We start from the raw sequence: 15,590 nt of genomic DNA on the forward strand, positions 1-15,590 counted from the left end.
CAAATAGGTCCAGGATAAGCACCAGTAGGCTTATCTATTCTAGATCAGCACGACATGCTATGGAGACAATTTATCATTGTTGTAAATACATTAAGCTGACATGTTGAATGAGATATTGCATTAGTTATTGATTTAGATGTAAATTATTTTATTGTAATATCTTTTGTAAAGCTGACCTATACATTTTGGTCCTAGGCTCCGGTATATATGTAAGATTGATATGCAATTGGAAAAGGATTGTAATAAGGTATATGTGAGAATAAGAAGAGCTATACACGCAAACATCATTTGAAGGTTGAAGGAAGGTTTTGTGAAGACATATCAGAACTGAATCGGTACTGAATCCAACATATGAAGATGTTATTTTGAGCGGTACATCATTATTTTATTTAACCACCCAATTGTAGTTAGTGTGACTCCTATTTGTGTTTGAGCTATGACCTCTAGGCGCTTGGCCTTTTTGCATGTGCAGACCCCCTATTGTATACACATACTATCTGCAGTAGTATCATCTAATTGTGGGTAAGGTTTACCACCGTGGTTTTTCCCCTTGCAGGGTTTCCACGTACAAATATTGGTGTTATGTGTTGTGGATGATATTGTCTTTCTGTTTTATGCATTAATCTTTACTTGTACTACAATTAACTGATAAACTGTCTACCGACATTAAGTTTGGATAAGTTGTTTTTGGTTTAAATTTATTTGACAATTGATTCACACCCCCCCATCTCAGTTGTCTCCAGGACCTAACAATTGGTATCAGAGCTTAGTCCACTTTTTGTAGAAGTTTAACAACTTGACTAGCTCCAATGTCTACTAACTATTTCAGGAAGGACATGTTGGTATTTTGGTATGGTTTTGTCATTGATGTCAACACCTACTAAACACTTATCAACTCTGACACTTTGGAGAATCAACAACATTCACCGGCAAGCAAGTGACTCATGCATAGTCACCGGTATCTAGTACACCGACAAGATATAATGATCATCGACAGTTGGAATGATATAGAAAACACTTGGTTATGTCAAAGACATCATGTGGACACTTTGTCTTGGAGTTTTGTTTATTGGTATATTAGCATTTGCATATTTGATGTTACCAACAAATAGGTCTAGGTTACACCGACAAGTTTATCTTTTCCAAATCAGCATGGCACGCTATGGAGATGACTTATTGTTATTGTAAATGCATTAAGCTAACATATTGAATTGATTATTGCATCGGGTATTAATTGATATGTAAATTAATTTTATTATAATATCTTATAGAGCCGACCTACTAAAATTGGTCCTAGGTTATGGTATAAATGTAAGATCTTATTTGTAAGATCATGTGTGGAATGCAAAAAAGGGATTGTGTGAAGGTATATGCGAGAATAAGAAGAGCTATACACGCAAACATCATTTGAAGATTGAAGGAGGGTTTTGTGAAGACAATCAGAACTACACTAGTACTGAATCTAGCATATGAAGATGCTATTTTGAGCAGTACATTCTTATTGGATTTAACCATCCAATTATAGTCAGTGTGACTCCCATTTGTGATTGACCAGTGAGCTCTAGGCGCTTGGCCTTTCTACATGTGCAGACCCCATTTATGTACACTTACTATCTGTAGTAGTATCATCTAATTGTGGGTAAGGTTTCCCACCGTGGTTTTTCCCCTTATAGGATTTCCGGGTACAAATATTGGTATTATGAGTTATGGATGACTTTGTCCTTTTTTCTTCATGCATTAATCCTTACCGGTGTTGCAATTAACTATTAAAACTGTCTACCGGCATATTAGATTGGTTTACTAGTATTAAGCATTAAGCTTGTTAAGTTGTTTTTGGTTTGAATTTATTAGACAACTGATTCACCCCCCCCCCTCTCAGTTGTCTTTGGGACCTAACAATTGGTATCAGAGCCTAGTCCTCTTTTGCAGAAGTTTAACAGCTTGAGGAGATCCAATGTCTACTAACTATTTTAGGAAGGACAGTCCTAAACTTGATGGAACCAACTATGGCATATGGAAGATCAAAATGGAGACACATTTAAATTGCATTGGAAAGGACATCTAGGATGTTACAAAGAATGACTATACTACTCCTACTCAGAGTCAGCCCAATCCACCCAACTTGACTAAAGATGAAGAAAATGATTCCAAAGCAAGAGAAGCACTTTTGAGCGCATTATCTGATCAACAAATCATGGGACTATCAGATAGGTCTACTACTAAAGCTATTTGGGATCATTTGGAAACACTAAATGAAGGATATTCTATAGTCAAAATTGCAAAACTTGAAAGCTTCCGAGTCAGGTATGAACATCTAAAAATGGAAGAAGATGAAAGGATTTCTGCTTTTATGGAAAGAGTAAATGAGATTGTTTTGGGTATTAAATGTTGTGGAGGAACCTTAAGTGAGGATGAAATTGTTTCAAAAGTTTTAAGAGGATTGCCACCGGCATATAAAATGAAAGTCACTTCTATAAATGAGTTAAGAACAATGCCTAATACATCAGTAACTAGGGATACACTGATTGGAAAACTTTTATCTTTTGAAATTGAAGAATTTGGTCATGTTGCTACTATAAAGATAGGTCTAGCCTTTAAAGCATCAACCTCATCTACACCATCATTTGACAAATCTGATTGGAAAGCCTTTTATGCAAGAGAACTTGAAGAACTTGAAGCACTATTTGCAAGGAAAATGCCTAAAGGTCCAGTTGGAAGTAAGTATGAAGGTAAAGCACCCTTTAAATGTTTTAACTGCAATAAGATTGGTCATATGGCTTCAAGATACCCTAATAGACATGCTAGACTAAGAGAAGAAGCTAGAAGAACATACAAGCCTAACCCTAAATATCATAGATATAGATTTAAGAAGAATAAAGACAAATCTTGTTACATTACTGATGAAGGAGTGACTGATGATTCTGATGAGGATCCGACAGACAACGGATGGGTTTTTGTTGCTATAACAGAAGATCAACCACCACCTACTACTCAACCGGTAGAACAGACCTTGGTAGCTAAAGTTGAAGTAAAGGATAAGTGGATCATTGATTCAGGATGCTCACATCATATGATAGGAGACAAAGGTAAATTCTTGAACTTTCAAGAATACAATGGAGGCTTAGTGAGATTTGGAGATGACAAAGATTGTTTGATCAAAGGTAAGGGTACAATATCTCTTGATGGTAAGAATAACACTGACAATGTTTAATATGTTGAAGGATTAAAGCATAATCTTTTGAGTGTTGGTCAATTAGTTGAAAAAATATTTTAGTTACAATTCAAAAATGGAATATGCAAAATCATGAATAGAACTGGTTTGGAAATTGCAACTGGTAATCAGACTAGAGGTAATATATTTCATTTGAATAATAATGAAAAGACATGCTTAATTGCACATGTTAATGAAAGTTGGCTATGGCATAAGAGACTTTGTCATGTAAACTTTGATTGCATGGTGAAAATCAGTACTATTAAGGCTGTTAGAGATTTACCTAAAATTGTCAAACCTCACAATACAGTATGTAAGGAATGTCAATTTGGAAAACAAGTTAGAGCTAGTTTCAAAAGTATTCCAGAAAAATCCAATAATGCTCTTGATTTAATTCATACTAATTTATGTGGTCCAACTAGAACTAAAAGCTTACGAGGTGATAGGTATTTCATGCTAATCATTGATGACTATTCTAGAATGTGTTGGGTTACTTTTCTCAGAGAAAAATCAAAAGCACTTGGAAAGTTCAAATTGTTCAAAGTAATGGTAGAAAATGAAACTGGTAAAAAAATCAAATGTCTAAGATCAGATCAAGGAGGAGAATTTACATCTAAGGAATTTAATATATTTTGTGAAGTAAATAGAATCAGAAGACAGCTATCAGCACCTTGAACACCACAACATAATGGAGTTGTTGAAAGGAAAAACAAAACTATCTTGGATGTAGCAAGAAGTATGTTATTAGAAGCAAACCTATCACATGTATATTGGAGAGAGACAGTCAGTACAATAGTCTATGCATTCAACAAAGTTCACATCAAAGGTGTAACCGGTAAGACCCCTCATGAACTATGGTTTGGTATTACTCCTACTCTTAAATATTTCAGAATTTTTGGAAGTAAATGTTATATTAGAAGAGATGAGTATATTGGAAAATTTGATCCTAGAAGTGATGAAGGAATATTTCTTAGTTATTCATGTAAGAGAAAGGCATATAGATGTTTTAAAATAAGATTGTAGAAAATTGTTGAAAGTACAAATGTAAAAATTGATGAACAATACAGAGGAACTTCAAGGTATATACTCTGAGCCGACAACAAAGATCTTGACAAATGGACCTACTCTGAATCCACTGGTACAGAATGAAGATCCAGTTACCCCGGTATCATCTGAAAATTCCACTGTAACTGAGGAACAACAGCAAACAAAGACACCTCGGTATGTATGATTGAATCACTCTGAAGATCCGATAATTAGAAACAAGTACAAAGGAGTAATGACAAGAGGAAGATTGGAAAATGAAGAGGTATGTCTTATTTCTCAAATTGAACCATCATCTCTTAATGAGGCATGTGAAGATAAATTTTGGATTAAAGCTATGGAAGAAGAATTAGAACAAATTGAGAAGAATAACACTCGGACATTAGATAAAAATGTAATTGGAACCAAATGGGTATTCAGAAACAAACTTAATGAATATGGTACGGTTATCAGAAACAAAGCAACACTAGTGTGTAAGGGATATTCTCAGAAAGAAGGAATTGATTACAATGAAACCTTTGCACCGGTAGCTAGAATTGAGGCAGTCAGATTATTTTTGGCTTTTGCAGCACATAAGAACTACAAAGTATATCAAATGGATATTAAATGTGCATTTTTTAATGGAGATCTTATTGAAGAAGTTTACATTGAACAACCTGATGGATTTTCTTTGACAGATAACAAAGATATGGTTTGCAGGTTAAGAAAAGCTTTGTATGCAGGATTGGATAAGTATCTTTTGAAGATTGGTTTCTCTAAAGGTAATGTAGACAAAAATTTATATTATAAAGTGACTAATGATGACATCTTGGTTATAGAAGTATTTGTTGATGATATAATATTTGGAGGAGAAGATGAATTATGTAAAGACTTTTCTAATGAGATGCAACAAGAATTTGAAATGTCTATAATTAGAGAAATAAAATTCTTTTTAGGATTGCAGATTTCATAGACTGATAAAGGTATATTCTTGAGTTAGTCCAAGTACTTAAAAGAGTTACTAAAGAAATTTGGGATGGAGAACTCTAAACTGGTAAGCACACCTATGACTACAAATGACAAATTATCCCTAAGGGATGAATCTTACACCTATTAATCCAACTAGATACAAATCTATGATAGGAGGTTTATTGTATTTGACACAAACCAGACCTGATATTATGAATGCAGTATGTATTGTTTCAATATTTCAGAGTAATCCTAGAGAAAATCATGAATCAGTAGTAAAAAGGATTTTCCGGTACTTACAAGGCACCATAAATCTTGGATTATGGTATCCTAGAGATGAAAACTTTGAATTATGTGCATACACAGATGCAAATTGGGTAGGAGATGTGGATGATAGAAAAAGCACCACCGATGGAGCATTCTTTCTTGAAAACAGACTAGTTTCTTGGTTGAGGAAGAAACAAAGTTGTACATCTTTATCAATAGCAGAATCAAAATATGTTGCAGCAAGAACTAACTGTACACAGGTACTATGGCTTAAGAAAATGTTGAAAGACATAAAGGTAAAATGCAAGGACCCTATTACTATCTATTGTGATAACATTGCAGTAATTGATATATCTAAGAATCCAGTATTACATTCTAAAACCAAACATGTTTCTATCAAACTGAATTTTCTAAGGGAAAATGTTGAAGCAAAGGAAATAAAACTGGTTTATGTGAATACTAAAGAGCAGATAGTAGATATCTTTACTAAACCTCTGCCTAAGGAGACTTTTGAATATCTCAAAGACCAGCTTGGGGTCATACCCCCATCGATAGAGACTTAGGAAGTTGATGATTGTCATCAACCGACAGAATTAATAGAGAAATCGTTTACTCTGACTTTGATGGGAAGCTACTTCTCAGGGGGAGTAGTTGGTATACTAAATTGATTGGTATTTTGTATATGAACTTGGCTTGGTAAGAAATTTGGCATTTGATGTCAAAGGGGGAGAGATTGGTATGAAAAAACCCAAGGAAAACAAATGTTGCTCCCAGGGGGAGAGATTGTTGTTTGAAAAAGATTATTACTCTTTGTATCTAAATTTTGATTTCTGGTCATGATCTCTTTTTGGAGATTGTTGGTTTCTGGTATTTGGCATTTCTATTTTGGTACTTTGATGGTTTTTCCATCTTGTGTTGCCATCAATGCCAAAGAGGGAGATTGTTGGTATTTTGGTATGGTTTTGTCATTGATGTCAACACCTACTAAACACTTATCAACTCTGGCACTTTGGAGAATCAGCAACATTCACCAGCAAGCAAGTGACTCATTCACAATCACTGGTATCTGGTACACCGACAAGATATAATGATCACCAGCACTTGGAATGATATGGAAAACACTTGGTTATGTTGAAGACATAGTGTGGACATTTTGTCTTAGAGTTTTGTTTATTGGTATATTAGCATTTGCATATTTATTGTTACCGGCAAATAGGTTCAGGTTACACTGGCAAGTTTATCTTTTCCAGATCAGCATGGCACTCTATGGAGATGACTTATTATTGTTGTAAATGCATTAAGCTGACATATTGAATCGATTATTGCATCGGGTATTAATTTATATGTAAATTAATTTTATTGTAATATCTAGTAGAGCCAACCTACTAAAATTGGTCCTAGGTTATGGTATAAATGTAAGATCTTATTTGTAAGATCATGTGTGGAATGCAAAAAAGGATTGTGTGAAGGTATATGCAAGAATAAGAAGAGCTATACATGCAGACATCATTTGAAGATTGAAGGAGGGTTTTGTGAAGACAATCAGAACTACACCAGTACTGAATCCAGCATATGAAGATGTTATTTTGAGTAGTACATTCTTATTGGATTTAACCATCCAATTATAGTCAGTGTGACTCCCATTTGTGATTAAGCAGTGAGCTCTAGGCACTCGCCCTTTCTGCATGTGTAGACCCCATTTATGTACACTTACTATCTATAGTAGTATCATCTGATTATGTGTAAGGTTTCCCACTGTGGTTTTCCCCTTACAGGTTTTCCACATACAAATATTGGTGTTATTTGTTGTGGATGACTTTGTCCTTTTTTTTTCATGCATTAATCCTTACCGGTATTGCAAATAACTCTTAAAACTATCTACCGACATATTATATTAGTTTATCGGTATTAAGCATTAAGCTGGCTAAGTTGTTTTGGGTTTGAATTTATTAGACAATTGATTCCCCCCCCCTCTCAGTTGTCTCTAGGACCTAACAGGATAGTCCTAAACTTGATGGAACCAACTATGGCATATGGAAGATCAGGATGGAAACACATCTGAATTGCATTGGAAAGGACATCTGGGAAGTTACAAAGAATGGCTATACTACTCCTACTCCAGGTCAGCTTAATCCACCAACCTTAGGAAAAGATGAAGAAAATGATTGCAAAGCAAGAGAAGCACTCTTGAGCGCATTATCAAATCAACAAATCATGGGATTATTAGATAGATCTACTTCTAAAGCTATTTGGGACCATTTGGAAACATTGAAGGAAGGAGATTCCACAGTCAAAATTGCAAAACTTGAAAGCTTCTGGGTTAGGTATGAAAATCCAAAAATGGAAGAAGATGAAAGGATTTCTACTTTTATGGAAAGAGTAAATGAAATTGTTTTGGGTATTAAATGTTGTGGAGGAACCTTAAGTGAAGATGAAATTGTTTCAAAAGTTTTAAGAACATTGCCACTGGCATGCAAAATGAAAGTTGCTGATATAAATGAGTTGAGAACAATACCTAATACATCAATAACTAGAGATACATTGATTGGAAAACTTTCAGCTTTTGAAATTGAGGAATTTGGTCTTTTTGCTACTATAAAGATAGATTTAGATTTTAAGGCATCAACATCATCTGCACCATCATTTGACAAATCTGACTGGAAATCCTTTTATGCAAGAGAACTTGAAGAAAGCGGGAGAGAAAATGAAGAACTTGAAGCACTATTTGCAAGGAAAATGCCTAAAGGTCCAGTTGGAAGTAAGTATGAAGGTAAAGCATCCTTTAAATGTTTTAACTATAATAAGATTGGTCATATGGCTTCAAGATGTCATAATAGACATGCAAGATTGAGAGAAGAAGCTAGAAGAACATACAAGCCTAACCCTGAATATCAGAGGTACAAATTTAAGAAGAATAAAGACAAGTCTTGTTATCTTGTTGATGGAGGAGTCACTAATGATTTTGATGAGGATCCAATAGACAATGGATGGGTCTTTGTTGCTATAACAGAAGATCAACTGACACCTACTGTTCAACCGGTAGAGCAGGCCCTCGCAACTAAAATTAAATTTAAGGATGAATGGATCATTGATTCAAGATGTTCACATCATATGACTGGTGATAAAAGTAAATTCTTGACTTTTCAGGAATATGATGGAGGTTTAGTAAGATTTGGAAATGATAAAGCTTGTTTGATCAGAGGAAAAGGTACTATATCTCTTTATGGTAAGCATAATACTGATAATGTCTACTATGTTGAAGGTTTAAAGCATAATCTTTTGATTGTTGGTCAATTAGTTGAAAAAGGATTTCAGTTACAATTCAAGAATGGGAAATGCAAAATTATGAACAGAACTAGTTTGGAAATTGCAACCGGTAATCAAACTAGAGGTAATATCTGTCATTTGAATAACAATGAAAAGACATGCTTGATTGCACATATTGATGAAAGTTGGCTTTGGCATAAGAGACTCTATCATGTAAATTTTGATTGCATTGTGAAAATCAGTAAAACTAAAGCAATTAGAGATTTACCTAAGATTGTTAAACCTCACAATCCAGTATGTAAGGAATGTCAATTTGGAAAACAAGTTAGAACATATTTTAAAAGTATTCCAAAAAAATCCAATAATGATCTTGACTTAATTCATACTGATTTATGTGGTCCAGCTAGAACTAAAAGCTTACAAGGTGATAAATATTTCATGCTAATCATTGATGACTATTCCATAATGTGTTGGGTTACTTTTCTCAGAGAAAAATCAGAAGCACTTGGGAAATTCAAACTATTCAAGGCAATGGTAGAGAATGAAACTGGTAAGAAAATCAAATGTCTGAGATCAGATCAAGGAGGTGAATTTACATATAAGTAATTTAATACATTTTTTGAAGTAAATGGAATCAGAAGACAATTATCAGCACCTCGGACACCACAACAGAATGGAGCTGTAGAAAGGAAAAATAGAACTATCTTGGATGTAGCTAGAAGTATCTTATCAGAAGCAAATCTACCACATGTATATTGGAGAGAGGCAGTAAGCACAACAGTCTACACATTCAACAAAGTTCACATCAAAGGTAAAACTGGTAAGACCACTCATGAACTATGGTTTGGTATTGCTCCTACTCTTAAATATTTCAGAATATTTGGAAGTAAAAGTTATATTAGAAGAGATGCGTATATTGAAAAATTTGATCCTATAAGTGATGAAGGAATATTTCTTGGTTATTCATCTAAGAGAAAAGCATATAGATGTTTTAACAAGAGATTGCAGAAAATTTTTGAGAGTACAAATGTGAAAATTGATGAACAGTTTAGAGGAACTTCAAGGTATATAGACTCTAAACCAACAACAGAGATACTGGCAAATGAACCTACATTAAACCCACTGGTACAGAATGAAGATCCATTTATCGCAATATCATTTGAAAATTCCACTATAATTAAGGAACAACAACAAACAAAGACATATTTCTTATTTCTCAAATTGAACCAACATCAATTAATGAGGCATGTGAAGATAAACATTGGATTAAACATATGGAAGAAGAATTAGAACAAATTGAAAAGAATAACACATGGACATTAGTTCCCCGGCCTAAAGACAAAAATGTAATTGGAACAAAATGGGTATTCAGAAACAAACTCAATGAAGATGGTAAGGTAATCAGAAATAAAGAAAGACTAGTGTGTAGGGGATATTCACAGAAAGAAGGAATTGATTACAATGAAACCTTTGCACCGGTAGCTAGAATTGAGGCAGTCAGATTATTCTTGGCTTTTATAGCACACAAGAACTACAAAGTGTATCAAATGGATATTAAATGTGCATTTCTAAATGGAGATCTTGAAGAAGAAATTTGCATTGAGCTACCTGATGGATTTTCTTTAACAGACAAAAAAGATATGGTTTGTAGATTAAGGAAAGCTTTGTATGGGTTGAAGCAAGCTCCAAGAGCTTGGTATGCTAGATTGGATACATATCTTTTGAAGATTGGTTTTTCTAAAGGTAATGCTAACAACAATTTATACTATAAAGCAACTAATGATGACATCTTGGTTATAGAAGTTTTTGTTGATGATATAATCTTTGGAGGAGAAGATGGATTATGTAAAGACTTTTCTATTGAAATGTAGCAAGAATTTGAAATGTCTATGATTGGAGAGATAAAATTGTTTTTTTGGATTGCAAATTTCACAGACTGATAAAGGTATATTCTTAAGTCAATCTAAGTACTTGAAGGAGTTACTAAAAAAATTTGGGATGGAAAACTCCAAACCGGTAAGGACACCTATGATTACAAATGACAAATTATCACTAAGGGATGAATCTACACCTGTTAATCTGACTAGGTACAAATATATGATAGGAGGTTTACTGTGATAACTCAATGATGAATGGATAGTACCAAACTGGTACTGAGAGGGGGGGGTGAATCAATACAAACAAAAACACAATCCTAAACCGGTTTGTCAACAAACATTGTACTTTAGTAGACTAACAGTAACACCGGTCTTAAATAAAGTACAACTGGCAAAACCCAGAATAGCTGAGACAAGCATAAACCGGTTAACACTTATCTTTTCATGCAATCTAATACTTCATTTCCATTTCACCCTAGTGCATGAACAAGTAATCTATCATCAAAGATATATAAACAATTAGATCAACATGATTTACCTTCAAACACACATCACTTAGACCATCACATGAATAACACCACACATGACACAGATTTTTCACATGGAAACCCAACTGGGAAAAACCACGGTGGGGATGAATACCCACAAGCTATTTTTAAACTCTTTAGAAGTCCGCTCTGTTAGGAGCCTTGTTCGGTTAAAGACTGATACAATAGGCTATGTTAGGAACCGGTCTTGTTAGGGATCACCCAGTTAAGGGATGGCTAAAATACTCGGTTAAGGGTTAAACCCTGTTAAAGGTTACCTTGTTACAAGATTTCAAGAACTCAATGGTTTTGAGTCACCCTGTTAAAGGATTTATAGTAAGCCGGTTAAAGCTACCCTGTTAAGGGATTTCCCAACTGTTGAAGTGGTTAGAGATCAACAGGTATTACAATGATCTGGTAATAGCACTCAATGCCAATGCAGATTCGCTTTAGCTCCTCTTCACCTTCTGGACTTACACTCTGAAGGTATCACTTCTCTCCTCAGGTCTGGCAAGAATCACGTATCCCTTCACTTGGATACACACACACAACTTTTGCCAACAACCTCAAAAAGAAACATGACATCGACCTTATAGGAAATAGATAGGTCGGTAGCCTAAACCCTAAACCTATTAGGTTAAGCAATTCAAACGGTTCAATCCTGACCATTGAGCACATTGCATTAAATGCAACAGTCTTGAACCAATCTCAAGACGTTCTCCATCATTTGTTCTCCATCGCTTTAATGGCAGCTGATAACCCATCTTGCATATTCACTGTTTACAGACTTTGCACATTCGCAAGGAAGATAGGAACAATTTCCTTCATGCAAGATCCTTCATGCGCACAAGGTTGTCATGACAACACGATCTGTTCTTCGTTACAATGCTAACTCATCACACAAAGTCACCGATTGAGTCACATAGGCTTGAATCACTTCAACCAAAAACCCTGAAGTTGAGGCTACCAACTAGTAGTCATACAAAGCTTCCATGTACCTGTTCCCATAACCACATGTCGGTTTACCTTGAACAAACATATCGCTTCATTGTGGCACATATACTGGTTTACAATGTTATACCGGTTCTCTCTTCTTCAACATATTGACATCAATGACAACATACAATGTCATCATGTCCTCATACCGGTTCACATAATGCCAACAATCTCCCCCTTTGGCATTGATGGCAATATACAAAGATATCTCTCTACTTCACTTTTTCTCCCCCTTTGACAATAATGTCAAAGTGGAGGCACAAGCTTCCCTGTTCCATTATGTTGCTCCCCTTGAGGAGTAGCATCCTTCAACACATCAATCTTGAAGAAAAATTTGACTATGCAATACTTGACTGATGTGAAGCATATACCTTTAGTTTACTTCCTGAAGGAGAAGCACCCCTAATTCACCTCTTAAGTATATAAATGTACCCTTTGGGAGAGGCTTGGTGAATATGTCTGCTAACTGCTCCTTACTGGAAACATGTTCCAGTGCAATCTCTTTGTTTTGAATCTTTTCCCTCAAGAAATGATACTTAAGCTCAAAGTGCTTGGTTCTAGAATGTAAAATCAGATTCTTGGAGATGTTAATTGCACTAGTGTTGTCACAAAATATACTTACTGGTTCAGATATAGGAACTTTGAAGCCATTTAATACATGCTTCATCCAAATTGTCTGAATACAATTCATGAAAGCTGCAACATACTCTGCTTCCACTGTAGATTGAGAGATACAACTCTACTTCTTACTCATCCATGAGACCAGTCTACCACTGAGAAAGAATGCACCACTAGTTGTGCTCTTTTGGTCATACACATTACCTACCCAATCAGCTGATGAATACTAAGAGGGGGGGTGAATTAGTATGCCAAAAATCTCTCCACTTAAACACTTTGCTAGACTAATAGTAAACTGGTATAACAGTTTAGCAGACAAACCGGTTAACACACATGCAAACCAAATAGCTAATAATGCATTCACCCATAGAAGAAAAAACACCATAACCCAAGAGATTTTGACGTGGAAACCCAAATGGGAAAAACCACGGTGAGATGGAACTCACAAGTAACTGTCTGCAGAATATGAACCAGACCGATTAAGGTCTTACAATGTTCGTTACCAGAATAGATCCTATTAGGAATCTCAATCTCTATTAGGAGATAAGTCCAATTAAAGACTACCTTGTTAGAGGATTTTAGATCCACAGATGTGAACCACCTTTTTAGAGGATTTACAAAAGGCTTTTGGGCCTACCCGGTTAAGGGCTACAAACTTGTCAAAGATGTGAGTAATCAACAAGTGTTTGATCCAGCTAGTAGCATAGACTGCTCGATTAGATCCTTGATAGCTTGTTCCTAATGCACTCCAGCATTACTTCAATTTTCTACACATTCATATTCTCTCCAACTCCTCAACCACCTTAAACCCTAGCAACAACATAAACTTTTGCTACAACCACATCAACAACCTAAAACCCTAGACATGATGTCCTTATAAAGGAATCTAATTTCATGTCGGTCCAATAGGATTACATAACAATTTCCTAGGTTCAATGAACCTGGACGTACTTGGCACCATGACACAAAAAGCACCATTTAAGTGTCGGCACCGTCAAACAATCGATGGATGGTAACTGTTGGTGTAAATAAATATTCATTATGGATATTATTACACTTTACTTAAGTTAACTTAGGATAATGCATCTCTTCATAGTTTGGATTTGAGACACTTAGGGAAGTGTGCACATAGGGATAGAGCTTGTAGGAGAAATTCTACCTTTTGTGGTCTTATTTTGCTGTTACACTCCACATTCGGTGGGTCATCCACCTCTTGTGGAAAATTATATTATTTCTCCTACCCCTAGTATTTCTTACCTACCTTTGTTTCTCATTGAGCCACATGTCATGATTGTGTGCTCGTACATCCATATGGCCTTGCCTATATAAGCAAGCCTATATTCATTGTATTGGTGAATCCAATTGATCATTTTCATATTGATGAGAATATAGTATGTTCTTGTCATTCTTTTGTCTCTATTTTTGTACTTTTCATTATTCCCTTGATCTTGGCAAAATATCACATGGTATCAGAGCCATTAGGGCTTCATTGATTGGTTTTTGGAGACATCGTGGAAGGCTTCTATTTTTGAATCTGAGGGACTGCATTTTTCAGAGGCATATTAGAGCATTTTCAACCTCACCATTGCGTCCAGGAGGCCGTTTCCATAAAAATCCAGTATAAATTCAACCTATTTTAGCGAAAATCGATTTTTGGGTGTGGAGGAAATTTTTAGCCCAATTTGGGCGGTACGCTTCTGCCCAGTCAGCAATGCACAGTCAATGCCTAATCAGTAGCACCTAGTCAATGCCCAATCAACACCTAGTCAGCATTTTCTTTGGAAATTTTTAGACCCCTCTCCATTGAGCAGTTTGGATTTTTGGGTCAACTTTGGAGGCCCATAACTTGCTCAATTTTGCTCCTTTTTGGGTGCAATTTTTTTTTATTTGGGCTAATTTTTCATGCTCTTTGCAGTGGTGTGGTTATTTTCTAGTTTTGGTTATTCTCTCATCTGTACCTATCCAATCCTCAATTCTGCAACTTCAAAGGCCTCATTTGAGCTCATACGACCTCCTTTTCAGGTGTCCTTTTTTTAAAGTGCATGTTTTTTATCTACTTTCATAATCTATGATCAGATTTCAGAGATTTTAAGTAGAAATTGTACTTTCAGATATTGGTCTTATTTGGCCTATTTGGTACTTGTAAATTGCTTCGATCTTAGTTTAGATCTCTTTCATTATTAGTTTGAGTCTCTTTTGACCTTATTGAGGTAGTTGTAAATTGAAATCAGAAGTCCACTTTGCCAGTTTTTGCAAGTGGCCCATTGTACATGCACTAAGTATAAAGTGCCAAATCATCACTTTTGGGGGGTGTCTTGTGTGATTGTGCCTCTCTTTCCTTGTGCTCTTTCATTTTTGTTGCAATGAGTCCTCATAAATTTCCACCTTTAACTCCACATAATTGTGCATCATGGAAAATTAAATTATGGAGCAAATTAATGGAAAAAGGTCTCACGCATTACATAGATGGAATAATAGCAGCGCTACCTAATCCTAAGGTTGATCCTAATGCTCAATTAGAATGGCTCACTAAGAATTGCATGGCTCTTGGAACTTTGTGCAAGTATGTATCAGATGACCTCATCTTTCATATTGAAAAGTGTACTACAATCAAAGATGCTTGGGATATGTTTCAGAAATTGTATGGTCAAGTTGATGAAATCAAAGCTTATAAGATTGACAATGAGCTCACCAACTTGGATCCCAAGAGTTTTGATACAATCCAAGATTATGTCACCAAAGCAAATGATCTAAGAGAAAAGCTTAAGGATTGTGGAATTGACAAAAAGGATGCTCAGTTGATATTCAACTTGTTGGACAAGCTTGCACCAGAAT

Source organism: Cryptomeria japonica, chromosome 5 (assembly GCF_030272615.1).
Source record: "Cryptomeria japonica chromosome 5, Sugi_1.0, whole genome shotgun sequence".
Classification (NCBI taxonomy): domain Eukaryota; kingdom Viridiplantae; phylum Streptophyta; class Pinopsida; order Cupressales; family Cupressaceae; genus Cryptomeria; species Cryptomeria japonica.